This window comes from Geotrypetes seraphini, chromosome 7, assembly GCF_902459505.1.
Source record: "Geotrypetes seraphini chromosome 7, aGeoSer1.1, whole genome shotgun sequence".
In the NCBI taxonomy this organism is placed as follows: Eukaryota; Metazoa; Chordata; class Amphibia; order Gymnophiona; family Dermophiidae; genus Geotrypetes; species Geotrypetes seraphini.
In genome coordinates this window covers 42,698,463-42,723,879 of record NC_047090.1, presented here as the reverse complement: position 1 = coordinate 42,723,879, position 25,417 = coordinate 42,698,463, and the positions used below count along the sequence as shown (strand labels likewise).

General features: G+C 43.8%; 1 protein-coding gene across 2 annotated transcripts in view; it reads left to right on the top strand.

Moving 5' to 3' along the window:
* Nucleotides 1–7,597: 7,597 nt before the first annotated feature.
* SLC6A12 (solute carrier family 6 member 12) overlaps nt 7,598–25,417 on the top strand; it is a 159,157-nt gene continuing 141,337 nt past the window's right edge. For both annotated transcript variants that reach the window (XM_033952482.1, XM_033952483.1), the window contains exon 1: nt 7,598–7,754. The gene's annotated coding sequence lies outside the window, so the exon portion shown is untranslated. The remainder of the gene's footprint in view (nt 7,755–25,417) is intronic.

Here is a 25,417-nt window from a genome sequence, read left to right as displayed (position 1 = left end):
CCCTGAGATACTCCACATTGTAGCACGTGGGTAAAGGACTCCTTGCTGTCTAAAAGAGAAGGGCCACATTATGACTGTGAGCCCTAGGCACTTTTGTCCTCCCTTAGTGGAATTTAATATATAACTGAGCTTTTTGAACTGTATGTGTGTGCATTTATTGATTTGTATTCTGTGTTGGTAATCTATTTATTCTGTATATTTTCAAAGTCAAAGGCAAGGTATGAAAATAAATGACTTCTACTTCATTTTTATACTTTCTAAGTTTAAAATACTTAAAACATTTTTGTGAGCCTGCGCTTATTGTGCCTAATGGATAAGTCTGTTGTGGAGAACAGATAAATCAATTGTGTACCAACAATCCATGCTATCTATTCTAGGGCATTGTTGTAGGCAATGAGATTGGTAGCCACATACAAGCTACTTTTGCTTTCTTTCTCCTCTGAAAAGTAACTATTTCAATTTGTAGCCTGTGCCAAAGTTGTTTTGCATGATAAACTAGTACTTGAGAGCCATCTAGTGGTTTGATTGGGGTTTTAATATAGCAAAAGCATGATCTGAAACTCCGCTCAACCTCACATCAGAACCTTTAAAGGCTGATTTTTGCATATGCATATGGTATAGGTAGAATATAAAGGACTTCAGGTTTGTAGATGCACAATTTCCTGAATATTTTACAAATGCTTGCTGAAGAAATAATGTAGTATGCAGTGGGAAGAACAATTTTACAAAGGGACACACAAAAAATGGAGTTTCATTTATTCAGGGTTTTGAATATGCAAGAACTGATTTTACAACTTGTTGTAGACATGTGCTGGAATTTAAACCCATAAGTGTTAGATTTTACAAGATTGCCAATTTGGAGGACTATATGAGAGCTGCAAATTTGTAGTTACTGAATTTTCCAAAGCTACCTTGGGGTCACCTAAAGAAGTGCTTATCTAATATAATAAAATGGTAGGACGCGCACGCGCACTAAAAAATCGTGTTCCCTGATCCCGTCGCGGAAACACGATTGCGCATGCGTGGGTTTTACGTCACCAAACTCTGTTCCTCCTCCACCATGCCACGCCAGCCATGTCCGCCGCCGGCCTCGAGCTCCTGGGGGCCGGCGGCAAGAGCCGCCCGGCCGGTGCTGAGGACCCGCCTCCCACTTCCGCCCTACACGGCGATGCCAGACTTGGCCCTACAAAACGCTAAGGCCCGTCTTCCGCTTCCGACCTACGCGCTTACACGCATCGGGCTTAACACCGCTGCCGCAAGCTGAGAGGGAGAGCGGGGCTGGCACGGCCGCTCAGTCTCTGCGGGGCTAACAGCCTCCGAAGCTCCATAAAACTCTGTCTCGCCCCCTTGAAAAGGGCTCGCCTCCCTGCTCGCGCACATCTCCATCAAGGAAAAACAGCACTACCGGCCGAAGTTTATTTTAAAGTTTAAAGCAGCTGCGGCGGCTCCTCTAATTAGCCACACCTGCGTCGGAGAAGGCTTCCGACGCAGACAGCGATAGTGCGAGGAGCCGCCACAGCGGCTTTAAACTTTAAAAATAAACTTTGGATGGTAGTGCTGTTTTTCGTGATGCAGGTCTGCGTGAGCTCTCCCAGAGCCTGACCCGCACCAAAACGCGCTCCTACGGCAGTAGGCTAGCGTGATTGCGCCTCTGGCCGAGAGCTATGTGGAGCACCGGGTGGGCGACGGCGATACGCTGTAGGGCATCGCGCTCAAGTACGGAGTGACGGTAAGGCGCGTTAGGCCAATTACCCCACCTAGAGCAGTTTCATGACTATTTTCAAAAACCAGGGGAAAAGGTAAAGCTACATGAGCGTGTGTTAATCTTGCCTGCCTCCCCCCTTTTTGAAAATTAAACAGGTGAAGTATGCCACCACTTAACCATCCAGAAATTTTATTCTCTAACATGAGTTTCATTTGTGACTGTTTGTCAGATGGAAGAAATTAGAAAAAAAAGTCATCTGCCCCAACTTAAAAGGCAGAGCTTTCCCATTTATCTTGGGCAGGACTTTGGAAGATTTTTGCCTCAGTGAAGGCCTGGAATTGTCAACTGTGCCTATCCTGATAGAACTGAGATTAAATGGATTCTATATTTATCTTTGCTATTAAAGATGTCTTTATAATCTCACTGCATTTCTTTCTGCCTTTTAGGCTCTTTTAAATTTTAGTATTAATAGACAGCTGTTTAGAAACTTTTATTACAAACAATAAAATTATCCCTACATGCCTTGAAAGAGAAAACGTAATTATTTGTGAATTGCAATGAGATGCTCTCCAGATGGACTCTATTAGACTTCTTTAGAGCATGCCTCGAAAAACTACAACGTTCAGGAAATATCTGGATGCGGAAAATACTTTTAATATTAAATACCACACACCAAATGTGGGCTCCTTGGACTGTTTTATGACTATGTCTGTCCTATATCCTCACTAATTAGTTTAAGGGTAAATTTTCATAATAAGGGGGAGTAGAATTAAGCAGGTGGTAGTGAACATTCCCTGGATATTCAATGCTGGGCCATGCCTTGGGCACTGGTATTGAATACCTAGATTTGTGGTGCAGTGGTTAGAGTTACACAGTCCTATAATAAAACCCTAAGTGTGCATGCACACTTACAACAGCGTGATCCCTGATAGCATGATTTGTGACTCTGGCTGTGTTAGATGTGCGGTGTGTGCGGTGGTGAGAGCAACGGCAGGAGGTTGTCCGAGGTGCTGTGAGGCGTCCAACTGCTACTGCTGCACAGGGAAGTGGAGAGGGAAAAGGGGCTGCTTTGGGGGAGGGGTGTGCTGGGGGCAGGCAGCAATCTTGGTTTTCTCGGGGGGGGGGGGGGCAGAGAGAGATAGACAGGGTGGGCCAGGGAGAGAGACAGAGAGATAGAAAGAAAGACAGACAAGGGGCCAGGGAGAGACACAGACAGAAAGAATGACAAACAGATAGGGGGCCAGAGAGACAGACAGACAGCGGCCAAGGAACGAGAAAGAAAGACAGACAGGGGGTCAGGGAGAGACAGACAGAAAGAATTACTGACAGACGGGGCCAGAGAGACAGACAGACAGTGGCAAAAGAGAGAGAGACAAAGAAAAAAAGACAGCGGCCAAGGAGAGAGAGAGAGAGAAAGAAAGAAAGACACAGCGGCTAAGGAGACAAAGAGACAGACATTTATTCTAGCACCCGTTAATGTAACGGGCTTAAAGACTAGTTCATTATATAAAAGGAATTGTGAAAGTAGCTCCAGAAGAGATTCCTCCAATTCCATGACATCCTAACCCACCAAATACAGATATATCTGATAGTTTGGAAACATCTGACTCTGATTTGATGGTTGATGTTAGTCTCATTTGCCTTAAAATCTGATAGAAACTGGCCACTGCACTTCAATTTTATTCACTTTCTTAATTATTGCTTAGTGAAATATACAGGAAAACTCCAAGCAAAATCATACTCAAAGAAATTGACCATCATATAGTAAACAATTCAAATTTACAAACCATCGCTGGGTTTTACTAAATGGCAGTAGAGGTTTCTACTGCGGGCCAATGAGATAAGTGCTCTGACACTCATAGAATTTGGAGCATTTACCTCATGGCCTGTGGTAGAAATTCCAGAATCAATCATTGTGCTGTGGAAGACGTCCTAACCACAGAGGGGGATCATCATGGACGTTCCCCTTGTGCTTCGAGTGAGGCATCTCAACTCCAAAGGTGAAATTTCCAGCTCCTCTAGAAATCACCATTAGAGATGCCAGCCGTCATCTTGGACTGCCTCTCACCCCCAGAAATAATATTTTGTAGGTTATTCTGTGGGGAAATGATAACCAGTGAGTGTTTATCAAGAGGGGGGTTACACAGTCAAATATTTTAACCTTAGATAAGACTTCAACAATAGTATTTTGAATGATTTGGAGTCTTCTGAGTTCTTTCTGATTTATTCCTTTGTATAGGGCGTTACAGTAGTCTAGTTGATAGATAATTGGCGAGTGTATTAAGATGTTTAGTGACAGAATTTGTAGAAGATATGCAACAGAATGAATCATGCGTAACCTGTAGAAATATTTTTGTACTAAGTGCTCATTTGCTGGTGATAGGAGAGTTTACTATTAAGTGTCACACCAAGAAGTTTAATAGTAGTTACTTGTTGAACTGGCATAGATTTGAGCAGGGCCGCCATCAGGGCAGTGCTACCAGTCCTGCATTCAGGGGCCCGGAGTTGACAGGGGGCCCGGGCTCCCCCAGGGTCCTAGGCCACAGTCTAGGGAGGGGGCAGGCCCCCCAGGTACACAGGAGAGAGCTGGACGGTGAACCCGCGGAGTTCAATACATCTCGAGCCGCGAAGCTCGTCTTCTATTCCTACCTGCCCTGCCGCTCACATATAGCCGATCGGAAGTGTTCCCCGACGTCAGCGCTGACGTCGGAGAATACTTCCGGTCGGCTATTTGTGCGCGATAGGACAGGCAGGAAACAGAAGACGAGCCTCGCGGCTCGAGCTCCGTTTTGCTGAGAAAATTGCAAAGATGGGCTGGGAGGCAAACGCGGAACACAAAAGGGGGAGGGAGTGCATTTTGGACACAAGGCAAGAACTTGGGAGAGAGGAAGGGAGGGAAAGAGATGCTGAGGTGGGGGAGGGAATGTGTTTTTGGACACAGAAGGCATGGACTTGGGAGAGAGGAAGGGAGGGAAAGAGATGCTGAGGTGGGGAGGGAATGGGTTTTTGGACACAGAAGGCATGGACTTGGGAGAGAGGAAGGGAGGGAAAGAGATGCTGAGGTGGGGGAGGGAATGGGTTTTTGGACACAGAAGGCATGGACTTGGGAGAGAGGAAGGGAGGGAAAGAGATGCTGAGGTGGGAGAGGGAATGGGTTTTTGGACACAGAAGGCATGGACTTGGGAGAGAGGAAAGCAGGGAAAGAGATGCTGAGGTGGGGGAGGGAATGGGTATTTGGACACAGAAGGCATGGACTTGGGAGAGAGGAAGGGAGGGAAAGAGATGCTGAGATGAGGGAGGGAATAGGTTTTTGGACACAAGGCATGAACTTGGGAGAGAGGAAGGGAGGGAAAGAGATGCTGAGGTGGGGGATGGAATGTGTTTTTGGACACAGAAGGCATGGACTTGGGAGAGAGGAAGGGAGGGAAAGAGATGCTGAGGTGGGGGAGGGAATGTGTTTTTGGACACAGAAGGCATAGACTTGGGAGAGAGGAAGGGAGGGAAAGAGATGATAGTGTACACGGGGAATAGAAGAATAGAATTTTTGGTCATAGAGAGGGAGTGAGGTATAGATAGTAGCATACCAAGGTGGGGGAGGGTGGGGGGGCGGTCCACCCTGCCCCGCCCCGGGTTTATGTCCCAAGGGGGTGCACAGCTGGCCACCCTCCAGTGTTCTCCCTAGGCCGGCAAACTGCGGCTCTTTAGCCACTTGAGTGCCACCGCCGCCATCGGGAACAGGCCGGCGCCGAGTTCTCCCTGCTTTTCCCTGTGGGGCCGACCAACTCTCGCCACTCGCGTCAATTCTGACATCGGAGAGGTCGTTCTGGGCCAGCCAATCGCTGCCTGGATGGCCTAGAATGTCCTCTCCGACGTTAGAATTGACGTCGGGTGGCGAGAATTGGTCAGCCCCACGGGGAAGAGAAGCAGGGCAAACTCGGCGCTGGCCTGTTCCCGATGGCGGCAATGGCAGCCTATTCCCCAGTGTCGGTGGCAGCATTTTCCCAATGGTGGTGGCATAGGGGAGGCCAGGGAAAAAGAAAGAAGGGGGGGACAGGAAGCCAGAAAGAAAGGGGGCTGGGTGAAACAAAGAAAAATGGGGCACGGAGAGAGAGAGAAAGACAAACATACAGAACGAAAGAGGGTGTGGAGAGAGAAAGAAAGAAGGGGGCAGGGTGAGAGAGAGAGAAAAACAGACATACAGAAAGAAAGGGGGTATGGAGAGAGAGAAAAAGAAAGAAGGGGCAGGGTGAAACAAAGAAAAAGTTTGGGGAGGGAATGAGGTCTGGAGGAGAGGAAGTGCAACCAGAGACTGATGAAATTACCAAAGGTAGGAAAAATGATTTTATTTTCAATTTAGTGATGAAAATGTGTCTGCTTTGAGAATTTATATATGCTGTCTATATTTTGCACTATGGCCCCCTTTTACTAAATCACAATAGCATTTTTTAGCGCAGGGAGCCTATGAGCGTTGAGAGCAGCGTGGGGCATTCAGCGCAGCTCCCTGCGCTAAAAACCGCTATCGCGTTTTAGTAAAAAGGGAAGGGGAAAATTTGTCTATTTTTGTATAGTTGTTACTGAGGTGACATTGCATAAAGTCATCTGCCTTGACCTCTTTGAAAACCCGCGGAATATAAATGATAATTAACATTTTCTCTGCGTACAGCGTGCTTTGTGTTTTTTACAATTTTATTGTTGGTAGATCATTTTGACTTGGCCACAAAGGTAAGGGGGAGGGAGGGGAGCTCCTGAAAGACATCTAGTAATCCTTGCAGGCTTGACTGTGCAGGGAATTATTTTTGTAAAATCATGTTTTGTTATGTGACTGGCATTATTTAGACTTTAATTTCTATGAATGAATAGAATGAAAATGATATAAATTACTTGCTTGTTTTTATGTGCGTGCGCTGAAGGAAAGTGGAGAGAGAGTGGGCTGAGGACGCTGAAGGGAAATGGGGAAGAGAAAGTGGGGAGAAGATGCTGATTTATAAATTGACAATTGTACAGAATATTGTTTCTTTTTTATATTCATCCAAAGATGCATGTTAATGATGTGCTCATATGCACTTATTTATCATCATAACATATACATCATCATTAACATGCAGCTGTGGATGTGTAAGGACAGGCTGAGGAGGATGGATGGGAAGGAAGGAAGGTGCACATATCAACATATCATACATTTTTAACATGCATGATGCAGCTATAGGCAAGCTGAGGAGGATGGGATCATACAGATGTGTATGTTCAGATATGCGCTCAGATGTGTAGTTTTTTCTGATATATTTATTAAGCTTACAGTATTTATAAAAACACATTTAATACTTGTTACAAAAAATATTGTGCAATTGTGATCTACTTCTGGCCTACAAAGGTCAAAAGAAATCCTTAACTGGGATTTTACATTCAAAAGTGTATTATAGCTACTAGCACTATTATTTATTAGTTATTTATTATGCAGATGTTTGTTAGTTTGTTATTAGTTCAGTATTAGACATATGTTAGTTTAGAATAGATAGGTATAGATTAGTTTAGTTTAGGTTAGGTTAGGGCCCTGCTGAAAGAGTCTACCTTGACGTGGTTGCAGGCTTACAAATATTTTGGTCAAAGAGTGCGGCGACAGAGAAAAGTATGTGTGTATTCGGCCCATGGAAGAAGGGGAGGGAGGCGGGGGGGGGGAAGGGGTGCGTGGGGGGGCCCAATAGGATTGCCCAGAAATTTCTGATGGCGGCCCTGGATTTGAGACCAATAGGGGAGGTCAGGTAGTAAATCTCATTATAGGGAAACAGTTTCAACTGTCTTGCCCACTATGTTAATGACATAAAACAAATGAACCTATGTACACTTTTTATGTTTTATTTGCCCATACTTATTTCTCTTTCTTTATATAGAGTCAATTGACATTGGCTATAACCCTGTTAATTGCAATTCTGAGTTTTATGAAATCACAAGTAAACACAGAGAAAACTGTGAAAAGCTGGAGCCAGCAAATAATCATGAACTAGTGGATTTGAGAAGGAGAGTGGCAGGGGAGATGTATGAAGTTAAACAGGTAACTTATTCATTTAATTTTATACATATCAGTGATGCAATGTGTTCAAGTCAAATTGTTGAAAATGCATAGAGTTGAATCAGTTATAAATTTAATGTTATACCTAATATTTTAAACATAAAAGCATAAGAAAAGCCAAACTGAATCAGACCGAGTCCATTCAGCTACAAATCCTCCCTGGCATATGTGACACCCGGAGCCCATCATTAGCAACAATCCACATATCGCACAACAAGAGTGTACCTAGGAAAAGGCAGCATCTTAAACATTGCAGTGATCACTAGAACACCAACACATACATTATAAAACTAAACAAGCTTAACAAGCCAGATCCTGCACAGTCAATTGATCCTGTACACAGTCAATGCCAACAGAAAACCATGCCCTTTCATACACACAGAACAGATACACCCTCGCCCAAACTGGAATAATCACAAACTAAAAATAGAAGTATGTAGACAATAGTTAAACTGAACCGCCAAGAAACCAGACTCTGAATACAATGCAATATCACAACACCACAGAAACAGTGACACATGTCCCCTAATACTGTGCAAAATATAAAGACAGTAGATGTAAATTTGAAAAAACAGATACATAACAATCACCACTTTACAAATTAACAAATAGAAATAAAGCAAATAATGAGAAATAAGAAAATACCATTTTATTGGACTAATCCATTTTTCAATTAGCTTTCAGAGGCCAAATCTTTCTTCATAAGAACATAAGAAGTTTGTTCTGCTGGGTCAGACCAGAGGTCCATCGCGCCCAACAGTCCACACCCTCGGCGGCCCATCAGGTCCATGACCTGCCAAGTGGTCCCTGACTCACCCTATAACCTATCACTACCTCTATCCGTACCCCTCAGTATACTGCTGTTATGGTATCCTGAGGAGAGGGCTTTAGTCCAAAAAAAAAATTGCCTTATTTCCATTTCCTATTTATAAACTTTTAAAAACATAAGAATTGCCACTGCTGGGTCAGACCAGTAGTCCATCATGCCCAGCAGTCCACTCATGCGGCGGCCCTCTGGTCAAAGACCAGCACCCTAACCGAGACTAACCCTAACAGTGCACGTTCTTGTTCAGCAGGAACTTGTCTAACTTTGTCTTGAATTCCTTGAGGGTGTTTTCCCCTATAACAGTCTCCGGAAGAGTGTTCCAGCTTTCTATCATTCTCTGGCTGAAGAAGAACTTCCTTACATTTGTACGGAATCTATCCCCTTTCAACTTTAGAGAGTGCCCTCTCGTTCTCCCTACCTTGGAGAGGGTGAACAACCTGTCCTTATCTACTAAATCTAGCCCCTTCAGTACCTTGAATGTTTCGATCATGTCCCCTCTCAATCTCCTCTGTTTGAGGGAGAAGAGGCCCAGTTTCTCTAACATTTCGCTGTACGGCAGCTCCTCCAACCCCTTAACCATCTTAGTCGCTCTTCTCTGGACCCTTTCGAGTAGTACCGTGTCCTTCTTCATGTACGGTGACCAGTGCTGGACGCAGTACTCCAGGTGAGGACTCACCATGGCCTGGTATAGTGGCATGATAACCTTCTCTGATCTGTTTGTGATCCCTTTCTTTATCATTCCTAGCATTCTGTTTGCTCTTTTTGCTGCCGCCGCACATTGTGTGGACGGCTTCATCGACTTGTCGATCAGAACTCCCAAGTCCCTTTCCTGGGAGGTCTCTCCAAGTACCACCCCGGACATCCTGTATTTGTGCATGAGATTTTTGTTACCGATATGCATCTTTTACACTTATCCACGTTGAATCTCATCTGCCAAGTCGACGCCCATTCCTCGAGCCTGATTATGTCACGTTGCAGATCTTTGAAATCCCCCTACATCTTCACTATTCTGAATAACTTCGTATCGTCCGCAAATTTAATCACCTCGCTTGTCGTACCTATGTCCAGATCATTTATAAAGATGTTAAAGAGCACTGGTCCAAGAGCCGAGCCCTGCGACACCCCACTGGTGACGCTTGTCAGGTTTGTTAGTGGCCTCCACAATGTATGGTTTGTGGGGTCACTTGAGAGGCGCCCTGACAAACGCCCGGTCCCAGGTTCAGTTCTTTAACTGAAGATTCACCAGGAAGTAGAATCAAAGAGGCACAGCCAGAGGTGATTGCATAAAGAATATATTATAGAAATAGTCTTACAGAAAAGTAGTATTCATAGGCATTACAACAATTAAGCATTACAATTAAGTAGAGAGCAAAGCAGTTTCCCTGCCTTACAGAGTCCAGAAGGAAGCGTGAAGTTCCAGGGAAAGGCAGAGAGAGAGAAAGGGGGATGGGGTGATGCTTTGTGTTCCATAGATTGTCACAACCCCAGCCCTAAAGCTCGGCTTGTGCCAGGTAAGGCTTTGTCTAAACCTAGCCTAGCCTTAAAGAGGGCCAACCAGTGTGACAGGCTAGACTCCAGTAAGAAGGAAAGCTCAGTATGGCCCTTTAAAACCCAGATTTCTGATCCCTGGGGAGGGGACGATTATGAGAGTAAGAGCCTAGAACAGCCACAGAATCCTTCTACTCCTCCTCCTGTCAGCTCCCAGCTGCAGGAGCTGATTAGAAGTTCTGGTAAAGCTAGGCAGAAGCTGCAGATTGCCCTTCCTCCTCTAAGAACAGGGCGTGGCCGCCTTAATGCATTAGAAGCTGCTCTGAGAAGGAGGCAGGCAGTCTGCCCTGGGCCAGCCCGGGAAGGAGGTGTGCAGGACTGTGCTCCTGAACCTCAACTCCCTCAAGACATTGAGATGGGAAATCCAGCCACTGACCCTGAAGCTAACCAGCCAGCAGAACCGGAGCCTATGGAATGCCTTGAAACTGCCAGCATGACTGAAGTCAGTCCTATGGTAGAAAGTTAAGTTTCAATGCTGGGTGGGTTTTGTTTGTATGCTCGGGTTAGCCATTGTTTAGGTTCCTTTCAGGGGAACTGTTTACACCTGAGTCAGGATAGGGAGCAGTGCTAAGCTTCTTATTAGGTGCCTGAAAGTAAAACCTTGGGTTTTGGGTTGAAGTGTGCTGAACTGTTTAAGTTTACATTTTTGGTTTGTTTTTTTTTGAATGCAAGAAAGACTTTGGGTTTTGAATTGTGGGCTGGAGGAGGTAGCTTGTTGGGGAAGAATCCACATGTCATCCTAGGTTGGGACAGCGGGGCCATTTGTGGCATTCTGTTTTTACAGAGAAAGTTTGTGGATTCGGCTACTTCCCTTCCCCCACCAACTCCCTTTAAGTTGGCTGGGGCCAAGCCGCTCATTAACAAAGGCTTGGACACTGCATTGTTTTGCATTATAGAAGAAGTGTAACTGTTGTGGACTGCCTGCTTGCCAAGGGCGGAAACATTTAAGATTGCATACTTCTACTTACCTGAAGTACCTGCAAGAAAGGTGTGAGGTGCAGGAGTCTTGTTTGCAACTCACCTTTTTGTGTTTGTGGTATTTACTTATGGTTTCGGGAAAGCATGAACTGAAGCCTATTCCAGTTTCATTGCCACAATAAAGTGGGACTTGATTTATATTGGAAACTGACTCTTTTGAATCTTTTATTTTCACATTGAATGGTGTGACCAGCAGGACTTCCAACTTTCTTTGGAAGCACGTCGGACTTGGGCTATTCTGGACGCTGACCGGAGCCAAGCGGATCCACGGTTCCGGTAGCGTCACAAGATAAAGAGAAGGATAGACAGAGAGATAGAGAAAGAGAGAGCTCAAGAGAAACAAGAGAGGACCAGAGTGCCAAGAGCCAAGAGATAGCTTTTTGTGTGTTGTAGAGAGGAGGATTTTATAGCTTGGAACCTTATTCTGTGTATAGAAACTATTGTATGTCCCAGTATCTTTCTGTTTAGAATTTGTAAACTGTTTGAAACAATGGTTAATTTAATTGCTAAGGAGGGTGTGATACTTGCAGGCATGGTAGATGGGATTAGTCTCTGGCTTCTTTGTCCCATTCAAGCAGCCTATCTTCTTGATCTGTGCACCTGGACCCATTGTCCTAAGCACCCTCTTAACCAGACATTAACACCTTAACACCTTTTAGCTAATCATGATTCAATCAGGGCTACTTAAAACATTCAGGGCTACTTAAAACAGTCTCCCTGCCCTCAGGGTCTATCTGCATTCACATGCCAGAGTCAGATTGATATAATTTCCCATAGGCCTTCGCTGACATAAGTTATGCCAACTGAAAATGCTGAATGGTAGCGATAGCTATGCTGACATCTCCCATACTTTTTTTTATTTATTTTTATTCTTTGAAATGAAGGGAAGCTTGTGGTACCCTCGCTTACCTCCAACAGCACGTCCCCTGTCCTGCAGAATCTCCAAGCTATGAAGATAGGTAAACAGTTCCCATTATGAGTTCAAACCTCTGTCTTAGGTTGTATAGGCCATCATCTGGGCGGGGGACCCCAGTATGCTTATATCTTATCCGTCGTTGAGCGAATGAACGGTGCATAAGGGATGCAGGAAGCTTTTTCAGGAGGTTCAGTTATAAAGGTACCAAGATGTCATGAGAGAGTATGCATGTATGGGATAATATTATGTCTGACCCTGGCAATGGTAATGCAATAGGCCATGCCAAATTAGAACCAAATTAGAACCAAATTAGCAAGTGTCAGAAAAGATACTGGAAATACATGTATAACTGCCTTAAAAGCTAGAAGGAACTTTGTATGATATGCGTTGTAAAGAAATGTACATGTGTTTCACTTTACAGCAAAGGAAAATCATAATAAAACATAGCAAAATTTGTACAATAATTAAGATAATGATAGGGCGATTTAAAACATTAAATACATGGTTTGCAGTGGGCGAATACCCAAAGAAAAGTTCCCAAACAGAGACATGAGTGTCTTGTAGCAAATTTTCTACAGTTTGTGCAATCTGTCCATTTTCAAAAGTGATAGTATGATTCACTTCTTTGGAGGTTTTCTTAAGTTGTTCAATGTAAGTATAGAGTTCAGTAAAGTTCAGCAGCTTGTGGAATGTCTCATTCCCCATACCAAGAGGTAGTGGATGCACAACATATGAAATAAAGTCTGGAATGTCCATAGAATCATTAGTTACCAGAGGTGTGGAGTAGGTTGTCCCATTAATGGTGATGGAGGACAGAGGTGAATGACTACACCAGGTATTGTTCAGTAAATAAGTTGAACTGTACAGCAAAGCGTTCTTAGGAAGGTGGCTATATCCGATGAACAGGAAACATTGTGTACAGCATGTGTGGAAAAGTCTTTGCAGTCAGGGTGCAGGAAGATGAATTACAGTCTCTTTAAACTGGTGAGATGCACACTTGGGATGAAATGATGTCTGCACATGATCTGTCAGTCACTGGAAACTAGTGGTGTTCACCCTTGAGATGAAATGATGTCTGTGCATACAGGGAGGGATTTGAAAAGAGTCCCGATATCATTCAGCAGCTGTACTCCAGTGTGATCCAAATAAGAGATAGAAAACGAGAGAGAAACTATGTTGCCTGTACTGAATGTATAGAGAGAAAAACCAGGTTGCCTGTACTGAATGTGGCAACATGTAACAATATTAATGCATTTACTTGGTATAGTTATGGCAATAAAGAGACAATATTCAGGTACTTAAGGTTCTTAATCAGACATTCCAAAAAGATATGTTTTTGTGTGCTGCATATAACTATTATGGCACTTCAGAGAGACCATAATTCTGTACTGAATGTATATATATATATATATATATATATATATAAAATTATGTCAGAAATGTGTACTGAATCTAATGAGGATCATAGAATAAACACGGTATAAAAAGTGAAACCTTTACTTAAAAATATAACCCCTAACTAAGCTACATTTAGGATATGAAACAATAGGTAAAAAGAACATTGCGCAATTGGGCTAGTTAAAAAAAAAATGGGGAAAAGAGCTCTAGAAAGGGCCAATGTTATGTATCCTGGGGTACCCCCTAAACTAAAACAAATAGACAAAAGACAGACAATATGGCACAGACAACATAAAACACAAAGCGTGAAACTATTCTTCCATTTGTCAAGTGTTCAGGGCTGAATTTAACTCTGCAAATAAACACATTGTTATAGAAAAACACAGCAAAGATGAACACCTGAGTAGTACAAATAATGCATATCATAACCATCTCATATTCAGAAAAGGCACAAAGCTAATATCTTCTTTGGAACGTCTCTATCTCTGCAGTGATAAAGAGGAACCTTGGAAAACATTAGAAATATCTTTGTGCCAAAACTGGTCTGGGATGGCTATGTATATATCCGAACTGCTGCTAGGAAAAAGAAAAAAAAACATTTCAAATTAGCAGCATCCTCAAGGTCACTTAGAGCAAACTTCATCCCTGTTCCATTCAAGCCGACCTTGACCACATGTCTGCCACCTGGGTCCCACTGCACTCGGAGGAGTGGGCACTGCGGTGCAGAAGTCAGGTGCAGGCTAGATTTGTCTTCTTTTGTCTGCACTGTTGTGTCCTGGCATTCAGAGGCAAGGGGCAAATTCCGAAAATCATTAGTCATGTCTAGGACAGAGAAAAATGCACATTTAGGGTTAAATTTCACAGTAATGTCAGAGTAAGAGGCAGCCACTGGTACTACAGGCTTTGAAATCTTAGTTAGGGCCTGAGAGTGTATAGTGAGCCTACTGGAGCTCCCTGATTTAGCAAATGACCAAGCTGGAGAGCCACATGCTAAAGAGATAGGTCCACTCAGACCCCTCTCCTCCATCTTAGGCACCAGTTCTGTTGCTGGAGGAAGTACTGGATGCTGTGTTTGTGGTTCAGGATCTTTGCCCTCAAACAAAATTTCTGTGTACCTTTTCCCACAATCTTGTGCCCAAACTGAAACATCTGCAACCTCTGAGTGAGTTATACTACGATCATGCTTCTGCACTAGCATGCTACACTCTGTGGCTAATTACACAGGAATAACCTCATGAACCAAAGGTTTAGAAGCATTTGGAATTCCTGTACCTAATGCAAGACCAGCCACCTCAACTATTTCTTTGCCTGTATTCTCACTCGTGCTGGCAGTAGTTTCTACAATGTCTTTCCTTTGTTCCTTTTGTGGGTTAGACACACACTTTGAAGCTGTGTCATTTAGACCCAAATTTCCATATTTTTCTGATCTCCAGTAGGAGGCGCTCTATCTGTAAAACTGATTCCAGCCCCTGTATCAATTACAGTTAATTTATCCTGACCCTCTATGGTAGTATTAACATTGGGGTGGCCGCAAGTGTCCAAAATCAAAGGTGCCACATACCTCAAGCTGAATTCTGAGTCTGACTTCTTTCCCTTATCCTGCGTCTCCAAAAGTGAGTCCACAGGTAAGTGAAAGGAATCTGGCTGGGCTGTGAAGACCTGAGTCACCTTGGCATTTGGACACAGAGAGTCAGGACATCCCTATGGACTAGCACTGTTGTTCCTAGCTGTCAAATCACTTTTTACTCTGTCCAATTTTATCTGCATTGTATGCCGATCCTGTTCCCATTTCCTTTTCTCTTTTTCTAATTTTTCCTTTTGGTCTCTGAGTTCATGGAAGGGAATGTAAGTGGAGGAATTTCTGTAACTACCTCTGACATGCCCTCTATTTCCTGTGTGTGGTGTTTTATTGTATTGGGGTGCTCCCTCAGTACGCCATCTTCTAGCTTCTGATACTGAAATAATTTGAGCTGGCTGGGTCTTCCACACAGACCCAATCCTGAGCAGTAAAGTGTCAAAAGGCGTAGTTTTAGGGTCCTCCGAGAACAACAGAAGGTGTTTAGTAATATCGGGAGATAATAATTCTAATAGGAATTCTTTATGTTCTCTCTGACCATAATCTGAGGAAGTGGGCCAATGTTCATGTTCGTTAAGTACCGCGTTGATTACCCACACTCTATATGCAAACTGCTCTGGTGTATCGGTTGGCAGGGGTGAAAGAGTTCTAAGTACTTGCAAAGAGGTGCAGCAAAATAGTTGTTCGATGCCCATCTTTACAAATTGGTATGGATGAACAAGAGATCCAAATTTATAATAATGTGGACCCAGGGCTAGGTGCATAAGCTTATCAAAATCTGCAGTGTTCCTTTTGTATTTCCCTAGACCCCAGTGAATCAGTATGTCAGTAGCCCATTTGCACCATTCATTTATGTTAAAAGGCATAGGGCCCACTTTCTCCACTATTCTTTCAATGTCACTATCTTTCATATGTCCCTGCAGTACTACTGTTACTGGAGCTGTGTCACTTATAGGGGTACTTTTGGTATTGCTCTGGCCTGGTAATGAATTTTCCTCATCTTCATTTGTGGGTTCTTCTTCTTGTTCTACATCTGTAGCTAGTTTACCTTTTCTCTGACCTGCTACAAAAACAGTGTTCTTTTTCTCTATAAACTGACTACATGGATTATATGGTGATGGTGGAAATGGTGCAGATGGCAGAATCTGTGAGGAGACAGCATTAACCTGTCCCTGTGAGACACATTTTGACTTTAAATACTTTAATTCTGCCTTGGCCTCTTCTAATTGTTCATTTACAGTTAAAAAGGAATTTGTAGCTTGAACAATTTGGGTTCTTAGCATGGATATATTAATTTGTGCCTCATCTAAGTCTTTGGACAGCTGATGGCACTGAGTGTTCAAGTCAGTGTTTTCTTGTCTTAGACTAATAACTCCCCTTAATATTCCTTGAATGAAAAGGCATTTTCTTTTATTTGTTTTCTTTCTAAACTTCTGAGAATGAGAAACCATTTGTTTCTGAATATCGTGCCATGTGTGTTCTGGAAAATTACCCTCATATGGACCCCCTTTCTTGTCAAAATATTTGTGTCCAATATCTGTGAGTTCTTGAAAATCAAAAGGGTTCATATTTGAGGCTGCAGAAGTCTGCCTTGGTTCGTGGGCCTTGCTATATGGCCTTCAAATGTCCCTGTCTGTGTGTAGCCTTTGAAATTGAAATGCTTCCACTTATGAAGGAGGGAGACTTTAGTTAATAGGTAGAAAATCAAGGTAAAGCGTATTAGGCAAGAGTCATTGGCATAAATAATACACTTATGCCCACACTTGCCCACACTGGTTACTACCTGAAATTTACAGGCAGAAGTTTAGCAGGAAAAAATATAAGAAGTCTGTTAGAAGAGCAGAGGTGTCAGCTGCCAGTTCCAGTCCAGTGTGCACTGGGCCTTTCACCAGGGCAGAGACTGACAAGAAATAGAATTAAAAGCACAAGGAAAAAAGTAAAAATTATTAGTACAGATGTGGCGTGTCTTAATTGAGTGACTGTTTTCACTTTGAACCCTGCTTTTCTTCAGAGCAGCTCAAATATTCTTACATGCAACACCCTAGCAAGCTTATAATAGCAAATCATACAATGCAAACTGGCACAGGTAACACTACAAAGTCTTTTGATAGTAAAATCTCACCAAATATAAAACCCAAAATATTACTGAAACTTTTCACAAGTGTGTCATCCAGTCTAAAACAATTTAAGGGTTCCAGAAGGTCTTTTGATTTCCATCTGACTCTGTCTATCAATCAAAAATACAAAGTCTATTGATAAATAAAATCTCACCAAGTATAAAACCCCACAATATTACTGGAACTTTTCAACAGTGTGTCATCCAGTCTAACGTACAATCAATCTAAGGGTTTTCCAAGGTCTTTTCATTTCTATCTCACTCTGTGTAAACATTAAAAAAAAAAAAATTGAATTCTACTTACCCAAAGGAAATCATCAGGAAGGACCGAGACAAGCCCCCAAAATGTCAGGTTTGTTAGTGGCCACCACAATGTATGGTTGGTGGGGTCACTAGAGAGGCGCCCTGACAAACGCCAGGTCCCAGGTTCAGTTCCATCACTGAAGATTCACCAGGAAGTAGAATCAAAGAGGCACAGCCAGAGGTGATTACATAAAGAATATATTATAGAAATAGTCTTACAGAAAAGTAGTATTCATAGGCATTACAACAATTAAGCATTACAATTAAGTAGAGAGCAAAGCAGTTTCCCTGCCTTACAGAGTCCAGAAGGAAGCGTGAAGTTCCAGGGAAAGGCAGAGAGAGAGAGAGAAAGGGGGATGGGGTGATGCTTCGTGTTCCATAGATAAAGAGAAGGATACACAGAGAGATAGAGAAAGAGAGAGCTCAAGAGAAACAAGAGAGGACCAGAGTGCCAAGAGCCAAGAGCTAGATAGATTGATAGCTTTTTGTGTGTTGTAGAGAGGAGGATTTTATAGCTTGGAACCTTGTTCTGTGTATAGAAACTATTGTATGTCCCAGTATCTTTCTGTTTAGAATTTGTAAACTGTTTGAAACAATGGTTAATTTAATTGCTAAGGAGGGTGTGATACTTGCAGGCATGGTAGATGGGATTAGTCTCTGGCTTCTTTGTCCCATTCAAGCAGCCTATCTTCTTGATCTGTGCACCTGGACCCATTGTCCTAAGCACCCTCTTAATCAGACATTAACACCTTAACACCTTTTAGCTAATCATGATTCAATCAGGGCTACTTAAAACATTCAGGGCTACTTAAAACAGTCTCCCTGCCCTCAGGGTCTATCTGCATTCACATGCCAGAGTCAGATTAATATAATTTCCCATAGGCCTTCGCTGACATAAGTAATGCCAACTGAAAATGCTGAATGGTAGCGATAGCTATGCTGACAACGCTCTTCCAGTACGAATATTGTCCATTTACCCCCACTCTCTGTTTCCTATGCTCCAGCCAATTTTTAATCCACGTGAGTATTTCACCCTCGATTCCATGGCTCACAATTTTCCGAAGTAGTCGTTCATGCGGAACCTTGTCGAACGCCTTCTGAAAATCCAGATATACAATGTCGACCAGATCGCTCTTGTCTATCTGTCTGTTTACTCCCTCAAAGAAGTGTAGCAAGTTCATCAAACATGATCTGCCTTTGCTAAAACTGTGCTGACTGGTCCTCATCAGCCCATGTCCATCAAGGTGATCAATGAAGCTGTCCTTTATCAGTGACTCTACCATCTTTCCCGGTACCAAGGTCAGACTCACAGGTCTGTAGTTTCCTGGATCTCCCCTTGAACCTTTCTTGAAGATCGGCGTAACAATCACCACCTTCCAGAATTCCGGAATCTTTCCCGATTACAATACTACTTAATTCTAAGTAAAGCAACAAAAAAATCTTTCTACCCTTTGTCATTTCTGCTTTAATCATCTTCTCTTCACTCTCTTCTTTCTATATTGTACAGCGTTTATCCTCTCTCCCTTCCATGCAACATCTACCCTCTCTTTGCTCTCTCTCTCTACCTCTTTCATCTACTGCCCACGCTCTCTCTGGCCCTTCAATCTACTGTCCACCCTCTCTGCCCCTTCCATCCAAGGCTACACAGATAATGGGTTGTATCCGTAGAAGTTTCGTCAGCCGTAAGCCAGAGGACATAATGCCTTTGTACAGATCCATGGTGAGACCCCATCTGGAATACTGTGTACAATTCTGGAGACCACATTACCAAAAAGATGTGCTGAGAGTCGAGTCAATCCAGCGAATGGCCACCAGGATGGTCTCAGGTCTCAAGGATCTCCCATATGAGGAACGGCTGAGTATGTTGCAGCTATACTCACTCGAGGAACGTAGAGAGAGGGGAGACATGATCGAGACGTTCAAATATGTCACGGGCCATATCGAGGTGGAAGAAGATATCTTTTCTCTTAAAGGACCCTCAGCAACAAGAGGGCATCCGTTGAAAATCAGGGGTGGAAAATTTCATGGCGACACCAGAAAATATTTCTTCACCAAAAGGGTGGTTGATCGCTGGAATAATCTTCTACTATAAGTAATTAAGGCCAGCAGCATGCCAGATTTTAAGAAAAAATAGGATTGGCATGTGGGATCTCTTCATGGAGGAAGTTAAGGGGTGGGTCATTAGAGTGGGCAGACTAGATGGGCCGTGGCCCTTTTCTGCCATCATTTTCTATGTTTCTATGTCCACCCTCTCTTTCTTCCATATGGCATCTTCTCTCTTTCTATGTTCCTTCAATAAACTGTATATCCTGTGCCCATTCTCTCCTTTGTACATGATTCATTTCAGCTTCACCCCCTCTCCATTTTTCTGTCTCCACCCCCCTCCCCTATGCTTTGGCATTTCTCTCTCTTCTCCTTTCCTTCCCATGGTCTGGCATCTTCTCCTTTCCTTCCCTTCCCTCCCTTCTCATGGTCTGGCATCTCTCTCCCTCCATGCTCTGGCACCTCTTCCCCTTCTGTTCTGGTATTTGTCTCCTTAGCTTCCCTTCCCTCCCCCCATGCCATGGCATCTCTTTTCTCTCCTTCCAACTCCCCCTCCCCCTCCATTATCTGGCATCTCCTTTTCTTCCTTTCTCTCCCTCCCTCCTTCCTTCCTTTCCCTTGGTCTTGCATCTGTCTCCTTCCCTCCCCCATGCCCTGGCATCTCTTCCTCCCCCTCCATGGTCTGATATCTCCTTTCCTTCTTTCCTTTCCCTCCCTACCATGGACTTGATATCTCTAGTTCCTCTCCCTTGTCTTCCTTCTCCCTCCTTCCCTCTTTTTCCCCAATTGAGTGCTGCAGCAAAAGCATTTCTCTCCCCCCTTGCTTGTGCAGTAGCAGCAGCAGCAGCATTTCTCTCCCCCCTTGCCTGTGCAGCAGCAGCAGCATTTCTCTCCCCCCTTCCCTGTGCAGCAACAGCATTTTTGGCCGGTTCCTTGTACAGCCAGATTTCCATTCAAAGCCGCGGACATCAACACCTCATGTGATCCATGGCTGCGTCGGAAGCCTTTTCTCTGATGTGATGTCAGAGGGAACGCTTCTGATGCAGCCGCAGATCAAGGGAGGAGCCGATGGCTGTGGCTTTGAATGGAAAAACCAGTGCTGCAGGTGAGCCGGCCAAAAGCTAAACACCTGCAGGAGGGAGCACAAACTTGGCCGTGGACACCCCTAATTTAAAGTTTACTGCTGGTTAAGGAAAGCAACAGCGGCAGAATAGGGAGTGGCCGGCTGTGTACCCCATTGGGGCATGAACCCTGGGCAGACTGCTCCCCCCCATCCCCCTCCTTGGTACGCCACTGAGCCAATGGTGATCAATGTGGTTTTAAATGTTGATCATTGCTGGCTAAATTATCCACTGATATTCAGTGTTAGGCACCGGCACTGAATATTAGTGGATAATTTTGGGTAGCCTGGATGCCTGGAGCATATGTGGGCATAGCTGATATGCAGCTGGATAATGGTCATGTAGAACTAGCTCCACCACTGAAAGTTAACAATGAATGCTGGCACTTATCTATCTTTGGCATGTACCATTCACAAAAGCCAGGCCAGATCAGGATTATGTTTGACTCCAGTATTCAATTCCAAGGAGTCTCACTGAACAATGTGTTGTTTTCTGGTTCTGACATGATCAACAGCTTACTAGGAGTCCTGATTTGCTTCAAGATGGAACCTATAGCCATAACAGCAGGCATGCAGCAAATATTCTACTACTTTTTGGTGCATCCAGATTACAGAAACTACTTGAAATTCTTGTGGTATCATAACCATGGCCTCAATCAGGAGATTGTGGAATGCAGAATTAAAGTTCATGTCTTTGGCAATAGTCCATCACCTACAGTGGCAATGTATGGGCTTAGAACGGCCCAAGAAGATGAGAAAGAGTATGGCACCAATGCCAGACACTTCATTGAAAAAGACTTTTATGTAGATGATAGCTTAAAATCCTTGTCTACAGCTAGAGAGACAATTGATCTACTAAAAAGAGCACAATGTTGGCAGAAGCCAGTCTCAGACTTTACAAAATTGCTTCTAACAGTCCAGAAGTTAAGGCAGCATTTCCTGTAGAAGATCATGCCAAGGATTTAAAGGATCTAGATCCTAGATTAGACACCCCACCACCTCAGAGAAATCGTGGTCTGCATTTGGAGCTAAAGAAAGACATTTTCATATTTCAAGTGTTTACCCAAGGAAAACCATACACATGCAGAGGTGTCTTATCTACAATCCTATGCACTTAAGTACCTGCAGCATTCATTCTCTGTGTATAGTGTGCTTTGTAGTTTTTTTAAAATTTTATGAATTAATAAGATATTATGTGTACATGAAAAATGAATGGAAGAAATTGGGGTGGGGCTAGGGTGGGATTAGGGTGGGGCTAGGGCAAGATTGGGGGCGGGACTTACAATTAATAGATATCCCCTTTGATGAAAAAAATAAATGGTCATGTTATCCAAGACTGGGGTTGGCACAAATGAATGAGCCAGCAATTCTGCTTACTTCTCTGGTAGCTTTTGTTCATTAACAATGATTCCTCTTCATAGGTTGTTTCATGTCTGAAGCTAGAGGTTTTTAAAGAATTTGTTTTAAAGAATCCTTTCTGAAGACCACGTGATGCTGTGAGTCGGTGAGCATCTAGTCTTGCCAGCTCCGGAACCCTGTCCTTCAAATTGAGTTTAAGCTGGATTTACAGTGCTGCATTTTTGGCGATTTTGTTCTCTAGCGGGGTGATACAGTTTTCGGCGAAAAAAGACAAAGAGAAAAGCAAGTCGGGAGAGGACAAGATGGCGGAGTCCTCCAGTGGCGTGCTCACGCAGTTCACTGCAGAGACTCTATCGGAGTTAAAACATCTCATCTTCCAAGCATTAAGCCCGAGTATGGAGCACTTATCGGCGCAACTTACAAAGTTGGAAGCCTTACTGGAAGATCATTCCACGAGGGTCACCGCGTTGGAGGAGCGCGTTTCATCGGTGGAGGATGAGGCCCATGCGATGGAGACAACCAGGGCCACCATCAGGGCAGTACTACCAGTCCTGCATTCAGGGGCCCGGAGCTGACAGGGGGCCCGGGCTCCCCCAGGGTCCTAGGCAGTGTTCTAAGGCAGGGGTGCCAGTAGCTCGCCAAGGCAAAGTGAGTCGATCACCCAGGACTCACTTTGTCTTGGCGATCTAATCTTTCAGGCCGATCAGTCTTCCTCTCCCCGACGTCAATTCTGCAGTCGGAGAGGAAGTTCGGCCAGCCAATCGCTGCCTGGCTGGGCGGAACTTCCTCTCTGACAGCAGAATTGACGTCGGGGAGAGGAATGCTGGTCGGCCCGAAGCAGGGAGAGCATGCGTCGGCGTCGGCTTTGGGGCCTCTTATCCATTGGTGGGTTCTGTTCCCCGATGGCAGTGGCAGTGACAGTGGCTTGAGGAACGGCAGGGAGAAAGAAAGAAAGGGGGCAGCAGGGAGACAGAAGGAAAGAAGAGAAACAGAAAAAAAGAAAGGGGGCATGAAGAGAGGAAGAAAAAGTTGGGGGAGGGAATGAGGTGTGAAGGAGAGGAAGCATACAGGCTGAAAGAAGGGAAGAAAGATTGGATGCACAGTCAGAAGAAGAAAGTGCAACCAGAGACTCATGAAATCACCAAAGATAGGAAAAATGATTTTATTTTAAATTTAGCAAAGTGGAGGCAGTATTACCACAGTTTTCAAAGGAATTTGCCCAAATAACTTAATAGTTAACTGGGTAAATTCCCAGAGATGAAAACTTCCCTTCACTTACTATGCACAGTTCTGAATTTATATCTGCTGTCTATATTTTACAATATGGTCCCCTTTTACTAAACCGCAATAGTGGTTTTTAGCGCAGGGAGCCTATGAGCGTCAAGAGCAGCGCTGGGCAATCAGCACAGCTCCCTGCGCTAAAAACTGCGATTGTGGTTTAATAAAAAGGATGGAGGGTATATTTGTCTATTTTTGTATGGTTGTTACTGAGGTGACAATGCATAGAGTCATCTGCCTTGACCTCTTTGAAAAAAACCCAGAATAGGAATGATAATTAACATTTTCTCAGCGTATAGTGTGCTTTGTGTTTTTTAATTTTATTGTTGGTAGATCATTTTGACTTGGTCATTTTAAAGTAGCTCACAAGATCAAAAAGTTTGGGCACCTCTGAGCTAGTGCGTTGAAACTGTGTATTTCTATTTTATCCCCATTTTTACAAAACTGTGGAGTGTTTTTTAGCGCCAGCCGTGGTGGTAGCAGCTCTGATGCTCAGAATTCAATGAGCGTCAGGGCTGTTACCACTGTGGCTAAAATCCACACTACAGTTTTGTAAAAGAGTGAGGGGTTAGTTTGTGATGACATATTCCATACTAGGCGAAGGTGTTTTCTGTGTTCTGTGTGTTCGAAAGACATAGTTTTCTGTTAGGATTGACGGTGTAGGATTGATCTGTGCTGGTCTGGCTTGTTTAGTTTTACAATGGGTATATTGATGTACTGCTCACTGCAATATGTAAGATGCTGCCTTTTCCTAGGTACTCATGTGTGACGTGTGGCTTGTTACTAAAAATCATGTTTTTCTTACAGATGGGGGGGGTGCCAAAAAATGATGGGCCCCGGGTGTTACATATGCTACGTACGCCACTGTATGTAAAGATACCAGAAAGCTGGCGTAGCAAAAACTTTAAGTAAATTGTTATTCTTCTAAGGTTTGAGTATTTAACCCTCCCACAATCTCACGGGCACTCGTTTCAAGTTTCAAGTTTATTGAGATTTTGATTTAAACGAAATATCAAATATTTTCAATGCGTATAACAAAAATAAATTTGGGGAAATAAATAAAACCATTTGAACAATAAACATACAAACATATCCATAGATGATTAAAATTACATAAGGAGTACAAGGATAAACTACATTTGTTTAAAAATGCGTTCTCCGTGCCTGCTCATAAATTTGTTGACTGGAAGGATCCAGCAATGTGGCCAGATGTCATTCAGGACAAAGAGAAAGAATTATGCAATTTGGATTAATGATGGAAGATGATTTAAAGCAAATGGCACAGTCTATGAGTAAAGATCTTGACGGACGTTCTTTTTATGAATATCTCCTCTATGCCAAATCACCCAATGGACGTGAGAAGATTTTAAGGGACTGGCTTAGATGGAACATTAGCAGAAAAGTATGTGTGTATTCGGCCCATGGAAGAAGGGGGGGGGTCGGGGGGGGTAAGGGGTGCGTGGGGGGCCCAATAGGATTGCTCAGTAAGGGGCCCAGAAATTTCTGATGGCGACCCTGGAGATAACAGTTACCTCCTTGCAAGCACAGCTTCGCCAACAGCAGGATAAATTGGAAGACCTTGAAAACAGGTCTTGGCGGGGGAACTTACGTTTCTTTGGTTTTCCGGAATCCATCACCGAAGCAGTTCTTCTCTCCGTTCTGGAGTCCTGGCTCGCGAGTGAGTTACCCATGCCTGCCGCCTTAGGCCCTGCACGCTTTGAGCGGGTGCACCGGGTGGGACCCCGCCCGGGGATCAGAGGCCCAGGGTGGTAATTGGTAAGCTGCATAACAAACAGACGTGGAGGGGCATAATCAAAAAAAGCGTCTAGGTCCCCTTTCGGCCTAAGTCCTTAAACGTTCAACCCAGAAGCAGGGAAAGTGTCCATAACCAAAACAAACGTCCTTGTTTTGATTATGGCCTTCCTCTGCCTAAACAGCCAATCACCACTACGTCTAAAAGTACACCCACACCACATCTACACTTTTCAGCCATAATGAAACAAAAAAACGCCTAAGCTACAAACGTCCAACAGAAGGGCTTTTAGGCGAAGGAGGAGCCAGTCCTTCGCCTAAAAGCTGGACTCTGTAACCGGTGTCTGTCAAAAACAACACCGGTTACAGAATCCCCCCCACACACAACCATCCAGGCATGAGGGTGCCCAAGCCCTCCTGCCATGTCAAACA